We start from the raw sequence: 21,768 nt of genomic DNA, 5'->3' as shown, positions 1-21,768 counted from the left end.
AGCCACGCTAGCCCGGACCAGGACTGCCCAACCTAACTCACAGAATCACGAGAAATATCAAATGAATTTTTAAATCACGAAATCGAAATTCTGGAGCTAAGTTGTTACACAGCAAAATACTCAATAGTGATAACTGCTACAGTGAAAAGTAAGGAAATTTGGGAGTGTGTATATGCGTGTGGATCGTGCACAATTTTTCACAAGGTGGGTAAAAGAAGCTTTCTCTGAGAACTTAACATTAGAGAAAAGCCACGGAAAAACACGGGGAAGAGCACTGTAGGGAAAGAGGAAAAGAAGTACAAAGCCTTTGAGGTGGGAGCCTGCGGGCATGTTTCACCTCCCAACAGCTACTAAGGTTACTGATTGATTCAGATACTTAAATTTATAAAAATTATAGAGTTTTGCAGGTACAGAGATTCTAGCGATATCTGTAATTAGTATAAACTGAAGAAATTCCTCTACCCACAGAAGCAGCGCTAAAATCTCCTAAAAATTAGATCTTAAAAACTTACAAGGGGCAGGAGAACCTTGTATGCTCTCCTGATTACACAGCTTTTGCAATGTGGAGACTTCAAAGTTTCTGGAAGGAAACAGACTCAAAAATGAGGAAAGAAGAGGTCAGTCAGATCCACCAATTCAACTTTACTGGACTTTATTCTGTCTTCTAGACCACAGAGCAGCATCTGACAGAGCTGAACATTTCTTAAAAGAATTCTGAGTAAATCACATGCTTGATACCCAGCCCCCTAAAAAAAATGACAAACCTCGCTCACCCCTCTGCCTCATCTGTGTAGCTGTAACCACTTTTTATTAGTGTTGGATTATCTGATCATTCTTTCTTCAAACACTCATTTATCAGTGTCCTTTGCTGGCTCTCATTTACCTGACCTGACCCATTGCCAGGTTTCTCCAAGTGACTTATCTGGTTCCATAGTTTAAAATACTAGCATGGATTTGTACTTCCGGTCCTGAGCTCTAGATTAGTATTCCTAATAAAGTACCACCTGGACGATTCCCAAGCATCTCAAATTTAACATGTTCTTTTTAACCCAGCCTCATCCCTCTTCCTCTTCTGGTAACACATCCAGTCCTCCCCAAACCCTCCCTCTCCCGGTGCTTGGCACAACCATCCACCCAGTTACCACACAGAGAAGCACAGCTATCCCTGACTCCTCACATCTAATTCAGGCCCCAGTACTCTTCCAAATATATTTAGCATCCACCCACTCACGGCTCTCCACTTTTGCTACCATCTGGATCAGGCCATCTTCATGTCTCCATTTCTATTCTTGCCCCTTCAATTCATCCTTCACATATGAGCAAGAGTGAACTTCATATAAATCATATTACTCCCTACCTGAAACTGGAGAATGACTTCCTATTGCTCTCAGATAAAATTCAAACTAATTTACATAGCCTGGAAAACTACATAACCTCAACCACACATGTGTTTCCTACCTAACCTCGTATCACGGTATTACAGGTGTACCGTGCCAGAGTCTCAAACAGGCAGACAGCCACATTCATTCTCTCTCAGACCCTTTGTTGTTTCCTTTTTAAGATTTATTATACTGTGTTTATTCTTTCACTTCTGTGTTTATGTTTCTATCAGGCTTCTGACAAGAGTATCTGTTTGTCTTTGTTTCCCACTGTTTTCCCCAGAACCTAGGACACAGGTATTTTGTTCAATGATTGGATGAATGAACAGATGTCAATGCAAAATGATCTTTCCATACAAAGACGTAAGCACTAGAAGACATCCCTAAAAAGCAAACCCCCAGATTTTAATTCTCAAATTCCGTGTTATGGCTTACCCAGATAATGCTGTGGAGAAAGGGAAAAATCCTTCCTCCCTCCGGTTCCTTTTGGCTGGCTGAGGAATCAAATCAATGAGACAGATTGACGAGAGAAAATCAAATTTAACTCCCCAGGCACGGGAAGCCCAACTACATCACAGAGTTCCCGCGCACACGAGGGATCCAGAGACAGAAAGGGAAAATGCCGTATATACGTCATTGTGAGCTTAGCATGAGACTGTCTGAGAGACTTTGAGACGGAGGTGACCCGTTAAGCTGTGCCCAGATATGTGATTCATGCTTACTGTTTTTTAAAGCCACCATGTTTCAGGGTAATTTGGTACACAGCAATAGGCAACATATATAAAGGACTTGACTTAGCAATGCTGTTGCGCTGTGCTCTTCACAACAGCCAGATTATCAAGTCTCTCGATCAAAATGTGTATACCTCTTAAGCAGAAGTTTTGAGGCAGGCAGGGCTAACACAAAGCACATTGGACTTGGAGTCAAGGTTCACGATTGACTCTCGGCTTTCACATCTGCCTTAAATAACATCATTAAGTCTCTTCAAATTTTGAACTTCGGTTTGCTCATCAGTGAAATAAGGATTTTTGACTCCACAATGTTCTCATATTGTACTAAAAGCCTTTTCTTACATCCACTATACTCTCATTGTCTTATCTCCTGAAATACCGATGAAACAAAAGTCAAAGTTCTTACTGTGAAGAATGTTGTCGAGTGGGGAAACCTGAGTAAGAATAAGACATTCAGCTAAAATATGCGACCCTATGTCAATGTTTGTTTGTGAAGTTTGATGGAATACGTTACTAAAGGAAGAATTTAAATAGGATTTAGCATCATAACAAGAATGTTAAATGCCGAAAGAGAAAGAGGCAAGTCAGCTGACAGGATGGCAGTAATAAAGGCACAGAAGTGAGATGTTGTATGAGGTTATTTACAGAGCACTGAGATGATGTGATGGGCGAGAGTGAGTCTCGGTTAATAATGAGAAATGAAGAAAATACTGGAGAAAGATTATTCAGCTTTGCCAAAAATTTTACTGGATGTGGCATTGCTGCTACATATTCATAAGTCAGAAGAAAATCCATTAGCCACAGAATGGGATGGGACAACGTAAATTGAAGTACGAACTGGCATTTTGAAAATACATAATGAAATGTAATAACTGGCTGTGTCAAAGTCTGTCTAGAGTCAACAGTGAAAAATACAGAAATATCAGAGTAATATTGTAATTTTTGCAGTATTCTATCATTTTACTTCCTTTTTAAAGAATTACCCTAAATGCTGAGGCAATATGAAGCATACCTGGCTATTTGCCTTCATTTTAGTTATTACAAAGCATTAAAGGGCATACTCATCACCATTTTATTTGTGCTTTGGAAATCATGATATCCTCATCCCATCCTGTCACATCAGGACTTCCCTGAAGGATACCAGGACAGAAGAAAGTTACTTCTTAGTCACATTCTTCTTGTATAGTGGTAATTCCTTAATTTTTCTCACTCTTTTTGTTATTGTTGTTGATGTTGTTCATGCCATTATATCTTCTCTTCCTGACTAAGCTGACAGACTGTGTGTAGTACTGGTCATCGGTCACATGTTTCCAGCTCATTGCCACTTTATCTGAGTTCCCTCTTCCAGGAGCAGTATTTCCACAGACGTGCCTAACGGCGGTGATGCTCAGTTATAAATCCCCCACTCTGTGTTCTCCCTGCAGTGGATATCTCCATCCATTACAACCAGTTTCAGGGTTTGGACCTGAGCATGGGTATTCCTAGTGGCATTTCGGTATTTCTTTTCCATGCAGAAATATGAGCATTTCCTTTCTCTTTAAATAAAAAGATTACAAATAAGCAATGAATAACTATCTCCACATCCTCCACCAGGGTAAAGGAACCAGAGGGCCAGAGCTAATAAATAACTCATCATGTTGGTTTCTGACTTGGTCTCCACACTACTAGGCAATTTCCCCAACCTGGCAGATGGAAATAATTCAACATTGTGTTTAATAAGATAAACACCAGAGGAAGAAATCTTTTTTTTTTTAATAAAGGGGAAATAAGGATGAAAATAAAAATTAGAATAATTATGCATTTTTTTTTTTTTTTTTTAGAAATAAGGTGATAAATACTCATATTCCTTCCCATGACATGAGACACATGCAGGAATCACTGCCAATTAGCCTGGAGTGAAGGGAGATTAAAAGTATCAATATGTATCAGAAAGGCATGTGCAAAGCCCACTTTCCTGTTGAGCAGGGTCCCTGGTGAATGGTTTTCTTCCTTTGGGGGCCTTGCTTTGCCCAAATCATTTATTTCACCGTTTACTTGGTTACTGAATTGAATGCATTCCATTAGATTGCTATAAAAAGCATGCCTAGGATTAAATACCCTTTCTTAGCAGCTGAGACTTTCACATTGTTTACTGGAATAGGGTGGCAAAAACTGCTCAATTAAAATTCTCTGCATACTCAGACGAATACCCCTTGTTAAAAAGGATTTTACCAGTCCCCCTCAGGAAATGTGAAAGAAAGCAATCAAAAAGGTTTACAGCAACCACATTAGGGGAAGATAAAATCAGAGCTGAGAGGCAAATCACCCTTTCCAACCTAAAATATGGGAGCATATTTTGAAATACTACCTGATGTGTCATTCACATAAACTGGAGGGAGGAAGAGGTCTATGAGGTATAATGACATAATGTTCCATAAATAACCACGTTTTGGGGAAAAGAGAAGGCAAGAGTGGCTATTTCCCCCAAAGCCTACGATTGAGCCCAGATACAAGGTGCAGATGTAAAAAACTGAAAAACGAACAAAATAAACTTTACTTGCCTTATGTGAATACATATTTGTATCCCTCACATAAAGGAAATTAAAAGCAATCTTTCCTCATGAGAGCCATGGAAGGAGAGAGAGATATCATGCAGACGAGATACAGATGAAGATTTTGTTTTTCATAGGACAAGTCTGGTGATGTGACTTCAGCTATTTTTGCTCTCAATTCTTTTCTGCCTAAGTGGGAAAAGTGGGGTAATTTGATTATGTTTTGGCTTGCATGTTTCTGTTTGCAGCATGAGAGGTTAAAGGAAACACCCTCCACCCCTGCCGGTTAGAACCTCCATTTTTGGAAAGCCTATGGCACTGAAAAAAACGCTAAGGAGGTTGCATCTGCAATCTTGCCAAGAATGGAGAAGTGTTTGCAAGTGTCTATGAGGTGGCAGAGAAGGTAGGAGAGAGGAGCTGAGCCAAACATAACATGCTTGATATATTAGAATTTAACTTTTAGTTTAAATTATTAAATTAGCCTTTCTTAAGAGTCATAGTGTTACTGTTAGCCTGGCCAGACTGCTGGGAGCAGGTGGAGGGCAGCGAACTGAGGGGATGCTGGAGGACATCCTAAACTGCCCACAGCGGCCAGATAACCAAGCTCTGCCGCATGCATGCTCCACCCGCTGGGGAATAGTGGCTTGCACCTGGTGGCATATCCCTGCCCCTGGGCGAGGTGGAACAGGAGGAAGTATTACAGTGAGCACACAGAAGGCTAGCAAGATCCTTGGATAGGCAACAAAGTCCTCCTACCCCCTTCTAGTACCTGACTGGGGATGGGACCAGGGCAAGGCAGGCACATGTGCCACAGAGGTCAGAATGGCAGCAAGGGAAGGAAGGGATGCACTGACCCACCTTGCGAATGTACTGACTGGTGTGTTCGTGAGACCGTCTGGCTCTGGAAGCCGCATAGCTGGTGGTGGCATTGGCCCCACACATGGGCTCCAGGAGGGAGCCTGAGGACTGACGGTGGCTGGGGAAACAGACGAGCTGACTCGGCGGCCACTCAGTGGCTGCCTGCGGTTCCCAAAGGGCAGTACTTTCAATGGGAGAAGGAAGTCTGGATGCTGCCTTTGCTTTTGGTCTGGCTGAGGTCTGCTGTATTTTCCTCTGGGTTTCCTGGAGTGAATGGGCTTTGAGAAAAGTCTACCATTCTCCCAGATCGTGCAACATTGACTAAAAACCTTGTTCCTTTCTCACCACCCTGTCCCTAGAATTTGTCTATTGGTGGTGGCAGGCAGCAGAACCCCCGCTTTGGTTCGGAAACAATAGCTGCAACTGGAACATAGTTATGTCTTGGGGCCTGCAGGCCTGCCAGTAAAGCGAGCTTCAAAAAGTATACCCTGCTTAAGATAACAGAAGAATATAGCCCGTTAAGCATGACATGTATAGCTCTGTTCTGTTGGCTGTCAAGACTATGTCACTGACTCACAATCCCAAGATGTCTTACAGACCTCTCTTTCTGTTCAAGACCACCTGGCCATAGTCACACATACCCAAGAGTGGATAAATCAGATTGCTAAAGCTTGCATAAAATATGATCAATCAACACAGCCCATGACCCTGAACACCTTACTCATAGTCAGGCACAATTTTTGCTCTGTGAAACCTCTTGTCTGTAAACCATTGGAGAACTCAAGCTTCTGAGCAGTAGCTTTCCATTCTCCTGGACGGCACCATTTATAATAAAATAGCTTGTCTTTCCCCACTGCAAAGCCAGGTATCAGTTCTCATTGACTCACTGGGCACACAGTTGGCCATGGGCTCTCCTCTGAGTTGCTTGGTTTCAAGAGCAAAAACTGTTTCTAAGTTGGGAGAGGCAAAACACATCTTTTCCATGTCCAGTGAAGTTTATAACTATGGAGCAGAATGCAGGATTAGTATATGATTAGAATTCAGATAAGTAACCAAAAGGAGTGTGTATGTTTGGATCAAAGTAATCAATGTCACATCAATTAAAAACTTCTCTTGTTTTCAGACTAACCCTGTTTACAGAGATTTGCATGTTTGGATACTGGAAGTAGGAGCGTTGTTATAAATTTTATATCAAAATATGATACATTACCATTGAAAATAATGTGACTCTGCAAGCAGCTAAGAACAAAAGAAATTATTGGCCATAGTTTTCTCTTGGAAGTTAAGTTCCTTTGCTCTCTATTTTCTTTTGCTTTCCACTAGTACAATATCTCACACTGCCTGGAGGGCAGCTTGCATTAGAACCCCGGGAACCTGAAACTGAATTTCCAGAAACCCTAGATCACAAAGACAAGGGACATTCTTTAGATAGGGTTCCCCACCGTGAACCTTTATTAACTCAGACATGATGCTGGCTTTGACTGGCTCCCTTTCACCAAAGGATCCCTGTAACTTGACTTCCAATGCATTTCGCTTACAAACCCTGCCCTTTCGGCTGCCCTGCTACTGACAAACGAAGCAGTTCAGGAAGTGCAGACATTCTCTGTGTCTTTGCCTGGATGCCTCTGAGCTGGCAGCAGATGTCAGCCGAGCAAACAAGTCTTGAGGATATCCTGGCCATTCCTAAATCTTTCCAAACGATGTGGAGGTCTGGTTCCTCTCCGGGAAATCAGGCTTCTATCATGAGCCAGGCAGGGTCTTAAGAACCTCAGAATTCAATGGATTCTGCATGGGAAGGCCATTTCTGTCTTAAAATATTCTGTAATATGTGTTACACAATTAACTTTTTAGAAATGATGGTGCTCTTGAAGTAAGACCATGCATAATTCTACCAAACTAACTCATCCACTTTTTCTTTTTCCCATTTACTTTCAATGTTCCATAAGTTTACTCCATTTTAAGGGACCATTATAATGTAGACACAGTGGTTTATCTAGCTCATTTTATCTCAACTTATATCTTAATTATATAGCATATACTTTACTAAAACAATCTTCCATGAAATGGAATTTAGGTTGTTTCTAATCTTTTATTACTAATAAAGAATTTTGCATATGAGTATCTTTCTGGCTATAAATCTCTACTTACTTCCTTAAATTAAATCTAAAGGACCACATAACCTTGATAAAATTGAGAAATTGCTTTCTAAAAAAATGTACCTGGTTGCTAGTAATATATGATCTTATCAATTTCAAGACAAAGACATATTTCTTATACCCTTCTCATAGATTCCTCCCAACAATATTATTTTCTGATAATTAACTATTCTGCTATCAAGTGACTATGTTATGTTATAGTTTATTAGGAAAGTATACAATATATCTGGTACACGGTAGGAACTCAACAATTTTTAAGTAAAATTAATTTGAGTCCCACTGGTAGTATATAAAATTCTGCCTAAAATAATAAGTTTATCAAAGTGTTTAACTTAAAAGAATAAAATAAATTACTTTTTATCGTTGGAGTTAATATTTATATATGTCAAACCCCCGGAACAAATGCTTCTGCTCTCTATCCCCTGGTCTAAGGAAAATAGTAACTATACTACAACCTTTGTTATTATTAAGGAAGACCTCTCATGTAGCAGTCGGGATAGACCTGGTCCTAGAAAGAGCACTCAGAAAATGGCAAGGGAACAATACTAGGTCCACCTGCTCATTATCAATAAACAGCATGGGCTATAGCAGAGGAAACTAAAATTAATCAAAGTTACAGAGAGATTCAGACCCATTTATAGAGGCAATATAGTTTACATAACTCTGTCCATCGAAACTTTCAAATTAACTGCAGCACAAGCTACTCAGGTATCAATATATGAAAGAAGTCCTTGTGTTTTCCAGGCAATATCTACAAAATAAAAACAGCAGAACAACTCCTGAGGCTGTGGGAGGGTGATGGAGGTGGAAACAAGCCCATCAAATCAGATCGTAGCTGGGTAAACAAACCTTTGGTTTAATGGTCAGCTCTGTGCCTTGTTTTTCACCTGTTTTGGCAACAGGTTAAGGTAGTCTGGGTTGTTTCACCTGCTTCTGATACTCTGCATACATGATCACCCTCTGAAGTCAAGCGGGTACGCTTTCAAATGCCATAATTAAAGGTCTAATTTATCAAGAAATGGCAAAGATAGAATTTGTTTCTGCTTACTTTTCATTATAGCATTCCTAAGTTACCTTTCTAACACCATTGCTTTTATTATGCACATATAAATATGAGTGTAGAGATAGATAGGTATTTAGATGTAGAGATGTAATATTTGTGGCTCTGGATTTTATTACCTGTTACTATTTCATTAGGTAACTCCACCCACCCCAACCACCAAGGGAAGTGGATGTGTTCTCCATTGACCAAGAGGCTGAAGGATTAATTTTCCAGCACCTGAAGGTCTTCAAAGCCAATAGGCAACATTTCCAGTCGGGTAGTTAATTGTAACCCGCTCTAACTAGACTCTCCTAACTGAAGGTTGCTGATTTTGCAGTGCAAAAAAATACTTTCAGCTGTGGACAATTAACAAGCTCAGTAGACCAAGCAAAAGTGCAGCCCTCTTCTGCACAATTCTGCTGCCAGCAGTACTTTGACAGCTATATAATTACATGGACCATAAATTATGCTCAGTAATCACCTTGTTTATAATTCCATTCCCTGTAAATTAGTAGTGTAATGAAATGAGATTTCATAACCACCAGATGCATAGTGAGCTGCTCACCAGAGACTCTGGCAATAGCTAGGAGGCAACCCCTTCCCAAGGAGTGAGATTTTGGTGGGCTGCTATTTGCTGGTCATGCCATTGGCAAGTGACCCAGTGCAACAGGCTTGGGGCTGCCGATGACATTCAGGCAGTTCCAGGATGGAACCTGTATGAAACACCAGTAAGTATCAGGTACATGGTACCCTGTCTGAAAGAAAACCTTTGCTTGCTTTTACCAGCTCCATTTACCCATGTTGCATGTTATGTAATATGTGCACGTAGAGATTCCTCAAGAGTCCATCTTAAAACTAATGATAATGGGCAAATGTTCCATAAAGAAACTATTTGTTTCACTGGGTAAATGAGTGGTCTGTTTTTATAACATGGGAATATGGTAAATGAGCAAGAAATATAACCACATTCCCCAAGGTTATTTTTCCCTCTATGTGGAAATTATTTTTTTCAAAATCCTTTGTATCATTCTCAGTTACTGTGAAAAAGAAATAAGAATGGAAGTAATAAAAATGCTGATTGTCTTTGTTCTAGGTTTTCACAAGTAACCCAACTTTTGAGACATGACTCCCTACTATTTCATAATAAAACAATGACAAATTATAATTTTTAGAGTCGATAGCATGCGACTGGGAATTATACATTTTTATAGAAAAGAAGAACAAATGAACACCTGATAATTTCTCTCTTATATTCCAAAGCCCAGACAAGTTATTTGCAAGAGATTTATTAGAATTTGAGCCATTACTGCTACAAGAATTGTGCTGCAAGGAAAAATACAAATTATCTGCCACTGCTTCTAACAGAACTGGGAGGGGAAAAGGCATGAATCTAGAAGCTTTAATTACTTGCAGAAATGTAAGTTGGTTATGCAGTACCTATTTTAATTACCATCTGATTAAAATTAATCCTAGGTAGAAAAGGAGAAAGTAGAATAAGGACACTGTAGTCTAAAGGTTAATGTTCCAAATGCAGACATGAAATGGACAAAATATCTGCTTGAAGGACATGTACTGCAAGTGACTATCTGAATTGTGAAATAGGTTTTTAGATATTTGTTGTTTTGACACATACTTTTGTATTTTCTGAATTTCTAGGAAAGTTGCATCCTTCATCCCTCTACCAGAGGTATCTAAACAAGGCAACATTTCCCCCAGGTAGAAGCATTTCAGGTGAAATAAAATTATTCCAATGTTATTAGAGACATGGCTGGGACTTCCACACCAGTTCTCAAAGGTTATTTCCTTGAATGACAAACCTAGGATGTAAGTCAACAGCAGCTAATTTATTTTATAACATTTCTATAGTGTGGCATGTGTAATGACTTTTTCAGAGATGGAGGACCCTACTGAGATCATTAGATATTATAGAAATTGACTATTAGTGACTTCTTAGAAAGTCATGTCCGAAAAAGCTGAGGTTTATGTGTAGGGTGTGTGTGTGTGTGTGTGTGTGTGTGTGTGTGTGTGTGTGTGTGTGTGTGTGTGTGTGTGTGTGTGTGTGTGTGTGTGTGTGTGTGTGTGTGTGTGTGTGTGTGTGTGTGTGTGTGTGTGTGTGTGTGTGTGTGTTCACACACATCACCTGCCTTGATGGCAGGGATCAGGCAAACCTGGTAATATCATCAACACAACAGATTAAGTACTTCCTGGTCAACAAAGAGAGCTTAGAAACTATCTATCCTTTATGTAGACAGATAATTTATAATTGGTGTGCCATTATAAGATGTTGAACTTTGAGTTGGTTTTCCATTTGAAATAATGCATTTACTCTCAAACAATAGGGTATTAGCTAAGAAATAGAATAAATAAACTTGTTGATACATATTTTGAAATTGCATCTTTGGTTGCCATTGTTGCCATTAGACCTAAATGAGAGATATCTTAATATGATTTCTAACACTACCATAATAAGTAGCCTAAATCATAAGTTGTTAATTATATTTGGTGGCTGAAAAGATTGAATATTGAATAAAAATTCACAGAACCCACCTCAGCATACAGTTAAAGGAAATAAACACAAAAATTAAAATAGCAAATATAAACTAGCAGTATTCAATCTTGTGAAAGGGCTAAATTTTATATCACAAATAAAGGTACAGTATACTATAATAGCAAAAGAACAAGCAGATAAAAATTAAAAGCAGGCAGTAAGAATCCACAGAGACGTCTTCCTCCATCAGTCCAGCACCATGTACCCACCCCATGAACACCCCCACCAATCACCACTAGATATTGGCATTGTGGGGCAGAAGGAAAGTGAGGAATTAAGAGGAATTTTACTAACTTGGGACGTGCCTTTAATAAGTGATCTAAGAAGAAAGGGTGGTTAGGTGGTGGTGGGCCAGATGGGGAGTAAAGTTGGAAAAGAAGGGAAAAAAATCGAATGTACTCCTTTGTTAAAGTGACTTGCTAGAAACTAACATCATTAATAGAATGTGTCATTCAGTTCTCTTCTGACAGGAAGAAGGGTAACAATACTAATTATCCCCAACAATTAAATAATTAATAATTAAATAAATATTTAAAAATTTCAAAAAAATAATAAAATAATAAAATGAAAACCAATGTGAATCCCTAGAGGTATCTGTTGCTAAGGGGCAAGCTCAGTATCTCAAGTGAAGTCCATCTACTCAGTATGCAAAAGGAAAGATGTAGCAAGAGATGACATAGGTCATCTTTTATTCCCCATTGCACTGCTTGAAAAAAGGTAGGATTGGATGCTAGGTGAGCTCAAATATTAGAATTCTGTTAAACCAAGGAAATCATACAAACTGAAGCTCTTCCACTTGCAAAGCCCACAGTATTTTATATGACTCAAACAAGGTAATTTAAAATTTAAAAGATGAGAGAGCAGTATAAAACCCTTTACTGCCCCACCTCCACCATTAAGAGGTGATATAAAATCAGAACATAGAATACTAAACAGGATCTATAACCTTCAATCTTCTATCTGAAGCTCTGAAAGGAAAACACAAACAGACCATCTAATGTTTCAAGGGAGCCAAAAAATAATACTCTCAGGACATTCTGCCAAATGCAATGTCCAGATGAAACAGCCTGCTTACTTAGCAAATATTCTAGAAGGATATGATGGGACAACAATAAAAAATTACTAGAGCAAATAATAATAGGATGGAAATGGTAAAATGAAAAGAAGAGAAAGAGAAAAAAGGAGAATCCTTTCTGGGGAAAATTTATTCTAGAAAATAGAAGAAAAATTTCAACCATAACTTTATACTTTTCAAGGAATTAGGAAAACCACAAAATATGTGGAACTATATATAACAATAAATGTTAAGTTTTTAGTGTGATATTAGAATGCTAAGAAAACAATTTTTTCACAATAAAATATACCAGAGAAAATTGAAACATCAGAAACAGAAATCATGTGGTAGAAGGCCACATCAGTAACACAGGGTACAGGTATTAAAATATCGCTGCAGGTGAAGGTATAAGTCTGCGTTACCTACTAGGCCTCCATTGACACTTGACAGTCCTTGTTGGACAGAAGTGGGAGTTCTGATTCCTTTTATGGTCCCATGGATGCCATGGTGGTGATGCCTCCATGACACCAGCTTTCTGGGAAGGTGAGGGATTCTACATAATTATCAAGTGGAGTCTAGGCTCCCCAAGTGATTTCCACTGATACCAATTGATCAATGACTTGTTACTGGTCAGTAAGGTTGAAAGTGTCAGCTCCCTATGTGGTTTTCTGGAACCATCCTAGTGGGGATATGGAAGACTCTCATTATATCCCAGTACTGGTAAAGATCTAAGCTCCCCCACTTGGCCTTTGCTCACATGAGTGGGGTGGGTCCATAGTTTTTTTGAGGTGATTGCTTGGAGTGGAAAAGTTACTGTCGAAAGTTTTCTGGTTTTGCAAGGCTTCTCCTTTCCTGGTCCTCTTTTTGTCTCTACCTGTGCATGTTTCCAGCCATATGACTTCTTCAGCTGTAAGTCGGGGGTACAGGAGACAAAAATCACACTGTGTTGTTCCTTGGGCCCATGGTCCCTAGATAGTTTGCCTCCTCTCTCCAAATTTTGGAGTCTTCTTATGTTTGTTTTGTATATAATGTTGATAGTTTTTAGCTGGTTTTAGTACAAGGGATAAGAAAAAATAGATTTTCCCCATCTTTCTGGAAGAACTATGAACACATTTTTGAAAGATTGAAAGTGGATGGAAGAGTGGTAATTGACTTAGATTAGTAGGGAAAGCCAAAACTCAAGTGCTTGCAGAGGTTTCTAACAAAAAAATGAAATATCAAATCCTGGAAAGGGTGCAGACAAGAGCCCTTGTAAATCTCTTACATTGCAGGTGGGAATACAAAATGATGCAGGTGTTTGGACAAGCTTTGAAAGTTTCTTAAAAGTTAAACATGTACTTATGTCATATGACCCAACAATACTATTGCTACAGCATTTGCTCAAGAGTAATGGAAATACATTTTCATACAAAAAAACCTCTATTGAATGTGGAGGTCCCCTTACTGATTATAATAAAAGAAAACTCAAATATTCATCAAATAATAAATAGATTATAAAATTATAGTACATCCAGAAATAGCTGTTATTCACTGGTAAGAAGGGGTGAACATCTAATAAATTCAACAGCATGGGTGAATCTAAGAAGTATTATGCTATTGAAAAATGCAATACACAAAGATGGCCTACAAGTTGATTCTATTTGTGTAGCATTCTAGAAAAGGTAAAAATAAAGAAAGTAAAATCAGGTCAGTATGTGAGAATAAAAAGATTGACAAAAAAAGGGGGCACAAGAGAACTTCCTGCAATGATGGTAAAATACCCTATATTTTAATTGTGGTAGTAGAACTCCACATCTAAAAATGTAAATTTTAATGAATTTAATTTATAACTCAATGAATTTGACTTCAGTGAAGTTATAAATGGAGAATAAAATCCTTAATAAAAGATTTGACATAAAAAATAAATAAAAAGTTAACAAAAATTGATGTGATGGGCCTAGTAGAGAAAAAAATAATTAATGAGGTTCAAGCCACTACAATTAATTTCAGAAAGGTATAATAGGTTAAAGAAAAAGGAAGAAGAAATTAAGAAAGATAATAGAAGCATATTTTCAGAACGAAAGGAACTAACTTTTCATATTGAAAGATCTCACTGCAAAATGCATGCATACATACATACATACATGAAAAAAGAACCACAGGAAGGCAGACCATAGTAAAATTTTAGAACAAAAGAAATAAAGAGAATATCTAAGTTGTCTTGAAGAAAATTAAAATTTTAACATCTCCAATATATAACCTGTATCAAAACTGCACTGGTTTGCCAATATTTTGTTGAGGATTTTAGCATCTATGTTCATCAGCGATATTGGCCTGTAGTTTTCTTTCTTTGTTGTGTCCTGACCTTTTTTTGGAATTAGGATAATATTGGCCTCACAGAAAGAGTTTGGAAGTCTTCCTTCCTCTTGAATTTTTTGGAATAGTTTGAGAAGGATAAGAGTTAATTCTTCCCTAAATGTTTGGGAAAGTTCTCTCCTGTGAAGCCATCTGTCTGGGGCTTTTCTGTGCCATGAGTTTTTTGATTACTGCTTTAATTTCACTAGTTGTTATTGGTTTATTCAGGCTTCTTGATTCAGTTTTGGAAGATTATGTTTCCAGAAATTTGTCCATTTCATGCAGGTTGTCAAATTTCTTGTCATATAGTTGTTTGTAGTAATTTCTTACAACTCTGTATTTCCGTGGTATCGGTTGTGACTTCTCCTCTTCCATTTTTGATTTTATTTATTTGGGTATTCTCTTCTTTTTCTTGATGAGTCTGGTTAAAAGTTTATTGATTTTGTTTATTTTTCAGAGAATCAGCTCATGGTTTTATTGATTCTTTCAATTGTTCTTTTAGTCTCTATGTCATTTAATTCTTCTCTGATCTTGATTACTTCCTTCCTTCTACTCACTGGGTTTTGATACCTGGGACAAGGGTTTGATATCCAAGATATTTAAAGAACTTATATGACTGAATACCAAGAAGACAGACAATCGAATTACAATGCAGGCGAAGGACCTGAACAGACACTTCTCCAAGGAGGACATACAGAGGGCCCATAGGCATATGAAAGAATGCTCAGCATCACTATCCATCAGAGAGATGTAAATTAAAACCACAATGAGATACCACTTCACATGGGTCAGAATGGCCATCATCAACAAATCAACAAACAAGTGTTGGTGAGGATGCGGAGAAAAGGGAACACTAGTGCACTGTTGGTGGGAATGCAGACTGGTAAAGCCACTACAGAAAAGAGTATGGAATTTCCTCAAAATAACTAAAAGTGGAACTTCCTTTTGAACCAGCAATTCCACTGCTAGGATTATACCCAAAGAACCCCGAAACACCAATGTAAAAGAACCTATGCACCCCTATGTTCATAGCAGAATTATTTACAATAGCCAAGTGCTGGAAACAGTGTAAGTGCTCATCAGTGGGTGAGTGGATCAAAAAACTGGTACATTTACACAATGGAATACTACGCAGCAGAAAGAAAGAATGCCTACCTTTTGCAACAACATAAATGGAACTGGAGAGTATTTTGCTTAGTGAAATAATCCAGGCAGTGAAAGACAAAAACCATACGATCTCATCTAATGCAGAAACCTAATGAATAAAACAAACAAATGAGCAAAATAGAACCATAGGTATGGAAATAAGGAACAGACTGACAGTGACCAGAGGGGAGTGAGGAGGAGGAAAAGGAGGGGAAAGAAGGGAAATAGTCTAGTCAAGGAACTAATATAAATGATCTGTGGACACGGTCAACATTGTGGGGACTGACTGTGTGAGAGGGGGGAGGTGGGTGGGGCAGGGGAGAGCAATTGAGGAAAAATGGGACAACTATAATAGGACAACAATAAACAACAACAAGGAAAAATTTCACTGGTCCTCTAAGAATAGCAAGTGACCTCATGGAAATGAACAATGACTTGACAGTTTTGAGAAAATGCTTTTGCTAACTTATAATTCTATATCTAGCTATATCATCAATCTAGGCAGACATTTTCATGAACGTAAAACTTGAAAAGAAGTTTACCATTCATTAATAAGAAGCTAAAGCATACAAGAAACAAGAACTCTAATAACACAGTTAAAGAGAATTCCAAGGATGACGTTAAATAGTCTCATATTATATAACTCTATATCCCTAGAGAGCAACCATTTCAGTTTAAAGCAAGAAGATGCAGAATTCCAGAAGAGAAGTATACAGGTAGTCTCTGGGAAAATTACATTATCTGATATATGAGGTCTATGCAGAAGGTATCCAGCCATGTAATATGAAAAAAAAAAAAGAAAGAAAAGACATTCATTGAAGAAGATACAAAATACAAGAAACATTGTACATATGACAATGATTCCTCAGTCTCCTTCAAAGTCGGCATCTTGAGACCTCACAAAGTTCTCCCAGTTGCCATCAGCTGATCTTTCATATTGTCCTGAATCTCACCAATGGTCTAAAATCTCTTGCCTTTCAAAGGTGATTTTAGTTTCTGGGAAAAGCCAAAAATGGCAGGGCACCAAATCTGAGCTGTATGGGAGCTGAGTCACCTGGGTAACTTGATGTTTCTCCAAAACTCTCTGCACGAGATGTGATGAATGAGTGGGCACATTGTCATGATGAATCTGCTAATCACCAGTTGCCCACAATTGTGACCTTCTGAATCATATGAATAGTTTCCAAGGAAGAATGTTCAAGCTTAATGCAAAACTTGATGCAGATTCTTTGCTCTACTCACTCAGACATTTTGAATGTGACAGCCACACAGTACACAGGCTTACTAAACAGTGTCTACCACCCCACTGAAGTAGTACAGTGAAGTTGTCATTCTTCATGCAGGTACATTCCAGTCCTGGCTGCCAGGTTGCATTGATGTCATGCAAACTATTCTCATTATTATTAACAATGGCTGGACTTTTTCCAGACAAGCCTTGATTTCACCCTTTGGAAAATGGTATTGGCATTCTGTTAGAGAGGTTAGAAAGAATTACCGATAGGTACATAGAAAGATAAACAAATTAAAACTCAAACAAGCACTAACTTCAGAGGGTAAAGATTTTTATTACATGTAATTTAATCTTAGTCCTAACATAACTCAGGAAAACAATGAAAAATAGTTGCATAGTCAAAAGTAATATATAAACTACATTCTTGTTTAATACTGGAATGTATTTTAAGGATGTGGGAAACCACAGCATTTAATGCAATAGTGCTCCCTATTTCATAATAGGCATCAATAGGATATTAACAAAATCAGTATAGTAATAATGCCTACATAAATATATTAGCTAGAAACAACAGAGTTAAATTTAAATATAACAAGTAGTATTTAAAAGAATTGGAAGAGGTCGTTTTTAAAGAACAAAATAAGGCATGAAAAAGAAGGCAGCAAAATATTTTTTATTATATGCTTTATAATTCTGTTCACTAAAATGTGTGGGTTTCTAAAGTTTCTTCTACCGCACTTCTCAGATACCTAAAACCAAAGTGCAAATGATTTGGAACCAGAACCAATTTAAACTCTTTGGTTTGCTACTTCTTACTAGCTTTGGGATTTTGAGCAAGTTATTTGAGTCCCAGTTTCTACTATTTAAAGTAGAGATAATATTAACTAATTAAATCAATTAGAATGATAATTAAGTGAAGAAAGTAAGCCTTGGCCCTGGCTGCTGTGGCTCAGTGGATTGAGCATCGGCCTGCGAGCCAAGTGTCGCTGGTTCGATTCCCAGTCAGGGCACATGACTAGGTTGCACATCAGGTCCCCAGTTGGGGGTGCAAGTGAGAGGCAACCACACATTGATGTTTCTCTCCCTCTCTTTCTCCTTTCCCCTCTCTCTAAAAATATATAAACAAACAAACAAATAAATTATTAAAAAAGAAAAGAAAAGAAAGTAAGCCTTCACTAAAGGGAAAGGCATATTAGAGCTACTTGTACAAGCTACTTTTACTTTTGAAGATTCCCTTCTTCTGGTCCCAGCATAACCCACCTTTATGACTGTATTTCTCTGGGAGAGATCTGTAAACTCATTTTAATTTTAGAACTTTATGCAACTAAATTCTCAATGAAATCTTAATATAAGTAAGTTAAACTTAAATTTTTATGATTGAAATACAACAAAGACAATTAAAATTTTTATGATTGAGGTACACTATTAAAATACTATATAAAATGAATGAGATTACATAGAAACAACTATGGTATTGACTTTTGATGCAAGATATTATACATGCACACAAAAATGTACAAAGGAAAGCATCACTGAAACAATATGAAGATGGTATCCAAATGCATTTGTCCTTTAATTTGGGAGGTAAAATATAAAGTATTTTTTATCATTTTATATGCATGCAGTTCTGTAATAAACATTATTAGATTGATAATCAAAAGAAAGTAAGCTTTGTAAGGATGGTGAATGATGTATTAAAATTACTTTTTCCTAAAGCTGAATGGTATCAATGCTGATAACATTAAGTAAATATTGATTTAATAAAAAATAAAAATTAAATAAGTTACTAATAAATACTGATTTTAAAATGTTAAGTTGGTTTCTGTGCTTGTATCTTAATTTTTCTCATGCTTTCAACATTAGTTTCTGATATGCCCAGAAGAATCAAGAAAGAATGAACATTTTAAACTGGAAGGGGTTGAGCTGAGATAGTCAACTTATATACCAAGGAGGAGACTTTAGTTAGCAATTAAGCAATAATAATCAAGGCAGATTAATGGCTGTCTCAGAAAGTTCATTGCTGTGGGCCATTAACCCTAGTACAGCAATTAATTCCCAAGGAAACGTCCTATGCTCAGAGGTCATTTTTGCAGTTGGAAACTACCAGCAGTAAAACTACACCAAAATGTCCATTTTCAGAAAGTAAGCATGCCATTTCTATTCCTGTGATGGTTCATTTATGTGTCAGCTTGCCATGGGGTGCCCAGATATTTTGATCAAATGTTATTCTGGGTGTGTCTATGAGGTATTTCGGGATGAGACTGACATTTCAATCAGGAGATTGAGTAGATTGCCTTCCTTAATGTGGGTGGGCCTTATCCACTGGTGAAAGGTCTGAATAGAACAAAAAGGTGCACTCTCCCCTGAGTAAGGGGGAACTCCCCCTGACGGACTGCCTTAAGCTAGGACATTGGTCTCTTTCCTGTTTAGGACTAGAACTGAAACGTCGACTGTCCTCAGGTCCTGCCAGCGTTCAGAGTAGGATTTATACTGTTGGCTCTCCTGGTTCTCAGGCCTTCAGATTGGGACTGACTTTACATCATTGGCTCTTCTGAGTCTCTAGTTGGCTGAATGAAGATCTTGGGACTTCCCAGCCTCCTTAATTGCATAAGCCAATTCCTTATTATCTATCATCTATTGATCTATCATCTATTGATCAATCTATCTATCTATCTACATACCTACCTACCTACCTATTTACCCTATTGGTACTATTTCTCTAGAGAACCCTGACTAATACATCCCCCCTTTTTTGTATATGTATAAAGGGAAATATTGAAAACATGCACACAAAATATTTAACAGTGAATAACTTCTTAAGCCCATGAGTTGCATGCATTATTTTCTTAAAGCTGTAATTCAAAACCCTTTTGAAAAAAATAAACTTATATTCAGTATTTATTATGTGACATGTGTCTTACATATATTACAAGTTAGTTCTCGAGACAAATGGTACAAATAAGGAGTATGAACCCCATTTTATTGATGAGAAAAAAATGAGATTCATAGTATTTAATCAACTTGCTCATAAGCACATATTAAGAGGAACCTAAAGAGCATTGATCCCAGGGTTTCATTGTTAAAAGTTCATAATCTTTCTACTGACTATACTGTAATCTTTCTAAAGATCCCCTCTTAGACTAACATTGGCAAAGAATTCTTGCCAGAATTATTTTTTTAAAGTTGCTTTTCTTGTTATGGGGTAAATGGATACCATGCTAATATATGGTATAGTAATTTAATATAGAAAAAGTAAATAATCAAAATACACAGTTAAGTTCAATATCAAGTAATGTGACAAGAGTATGACTAAGTATAATTTGAGGGGATATTGATATTACCACCTAAAATTTCATCTATTAAACTACATCAATCTTATAATAAAAATAAAAATGACTTTGGTATGCTTCTTAAGCTGTAAGTTCTAGTTATAGCAATACAGCATGAATATATATGAACATATATATATATATATAATTCAAAAGAAAGGAATTATAGATTCATTTTTTGTGTGTGCTTGAGCATTTTTATTTATTCCTCATTTTCACAAACAGCATACATTATTTTTATATTCTTAGAAAAAAAGTATTTAGAAAATGGTTTAAAATTAGGTATGTGTAAGGCTCATCCTATCCAAAGAATTTCATTTTATTTTATACTTTTTGATGCAATTGTAAATGGGATTGTTTTCTTAATTTAGTCTTCTGATTATTCCTTATTGGTATGTAGAAACACAAGAGATTTCTGTATATTGATTTTGTAATCCTGCAATTTTACTAAATTTACAAACAATTTTTTAAATCAAAAGTTTAGAGAAAATATAATATTTGTTAGAAGATCAACATATAGTGTATCTGTCTCTTAGGAAATGCAGTATTTAATTCGATATTTATTTACTTGTGGAAAGAGAAATGAGAGGTTAGAGGACATCACTACAGATCTGGGCTCAGTAACAGCTACGATTACCCTAGTGTGACCCTGTTAATTCTATATATTGGGCTAGGAACATCAGTAAGTAAGTAGTGTATATATTTTTATTTTTACTGCTGTGCAAGCTTTGTATTTATGTTTCAAAATTCATTTTAGAGGTCTTTTATGTCAACAAGTGTGCTTCTATCACAGTATTGTTAATGACTGTTTTCCATTGTTATCCCTATACCATGGTATATATAATCAATCCTCTTAATGGAGATTTTTTAAATATTTTATTTATTTATTTTTAGAGAAAGGGCATGGGGGAAGAAAGAGAGAGAGAGAGAGAAACACCATTGTGAGAGAGAAACATCGATCAGCTGCCTCTCATACACACCCCAACTGGGGACTGAACCCACAACCCAGGCTTGGAATCAAACTGGTGACCTTTCACTTTGTGGGAGACACCCAACCAATGGAGCCACAGTGGTCAGCACCTCTTATTGGACATTTTACAGAGTGCTGTGATAAATATCCTAATAGCTTACTTCTTACACTTTTAGATATATTGAAAACTGCTTGTCACATATTTTTAAATTTTTCTTTGCTTTTTCAGGCTCACTTCCTCTTTTAAACCATAAATGAAAAGCAGTATATTTTTGTATTTTGTAACTGAAGTCACTGGAGGGGTATTGGCGGAAATGGAAACAAAGGGAAAAAGCAATGTTCTTCATGGGGACAAGTGCTTGTCAACTGATTCTCATTTTACTGCTCAGACGTGTATGCCTCTCAAGAGAGATACTGTTTGAGAAATGAGAAATGCCTTAAGATAGGAATTTAATCCAT

General features: G+C 37.3%; 1 protein-coding gene across 3 annotated transcripts in view; it reads right to left on the bottom strand.

The window, feature by feature from the left end:
• LOC149998737 (microtubule-associated serine/threonine-protein kinase 4-like) overlaps window positions 1-21,768 on the bottom strand; it is an 84,909-nt gene that overhangs the window by 24,671 nt on the left and 38,470 nt on the right. Inside the window, exon 2 of one of the 3 annotated variants that reach the window (XR_016514196.1) lies at window positions 513-580. The exons of the other annotated variants lie outside the window; for them this stretch is intronic. The gene's annotated coding sequence lies outside the window, so the exon portion shown is untranslated. The remainder of the gene's footprint in view (window positions 1-512; window positions 581-21,768) is intronic. 3 annotated transcript variants of the gene reach the window in all.

The sequence above is a fragment of the Furipterus horrens genome, unplaced genomic scaffold (genome assembly GCF_987537825.1).
Source record: "Furipterus horrens unplaced genomic scaffold, mFurHor1.1.pri manual_scaffold_11, whole genome shotgun sequence".
Taxonomy (NCBI): domain Eukaryota; kingdom Metazoa; phylum Chordata; class Mammalia; order Chiroptera; family Furipteridae; genus Furipterus; species Furipterus horrens.
Note: the sequence above shows the minus strand (reverse complement) of the source record. Positions and strands in the feature narration are given on the sequence as shown.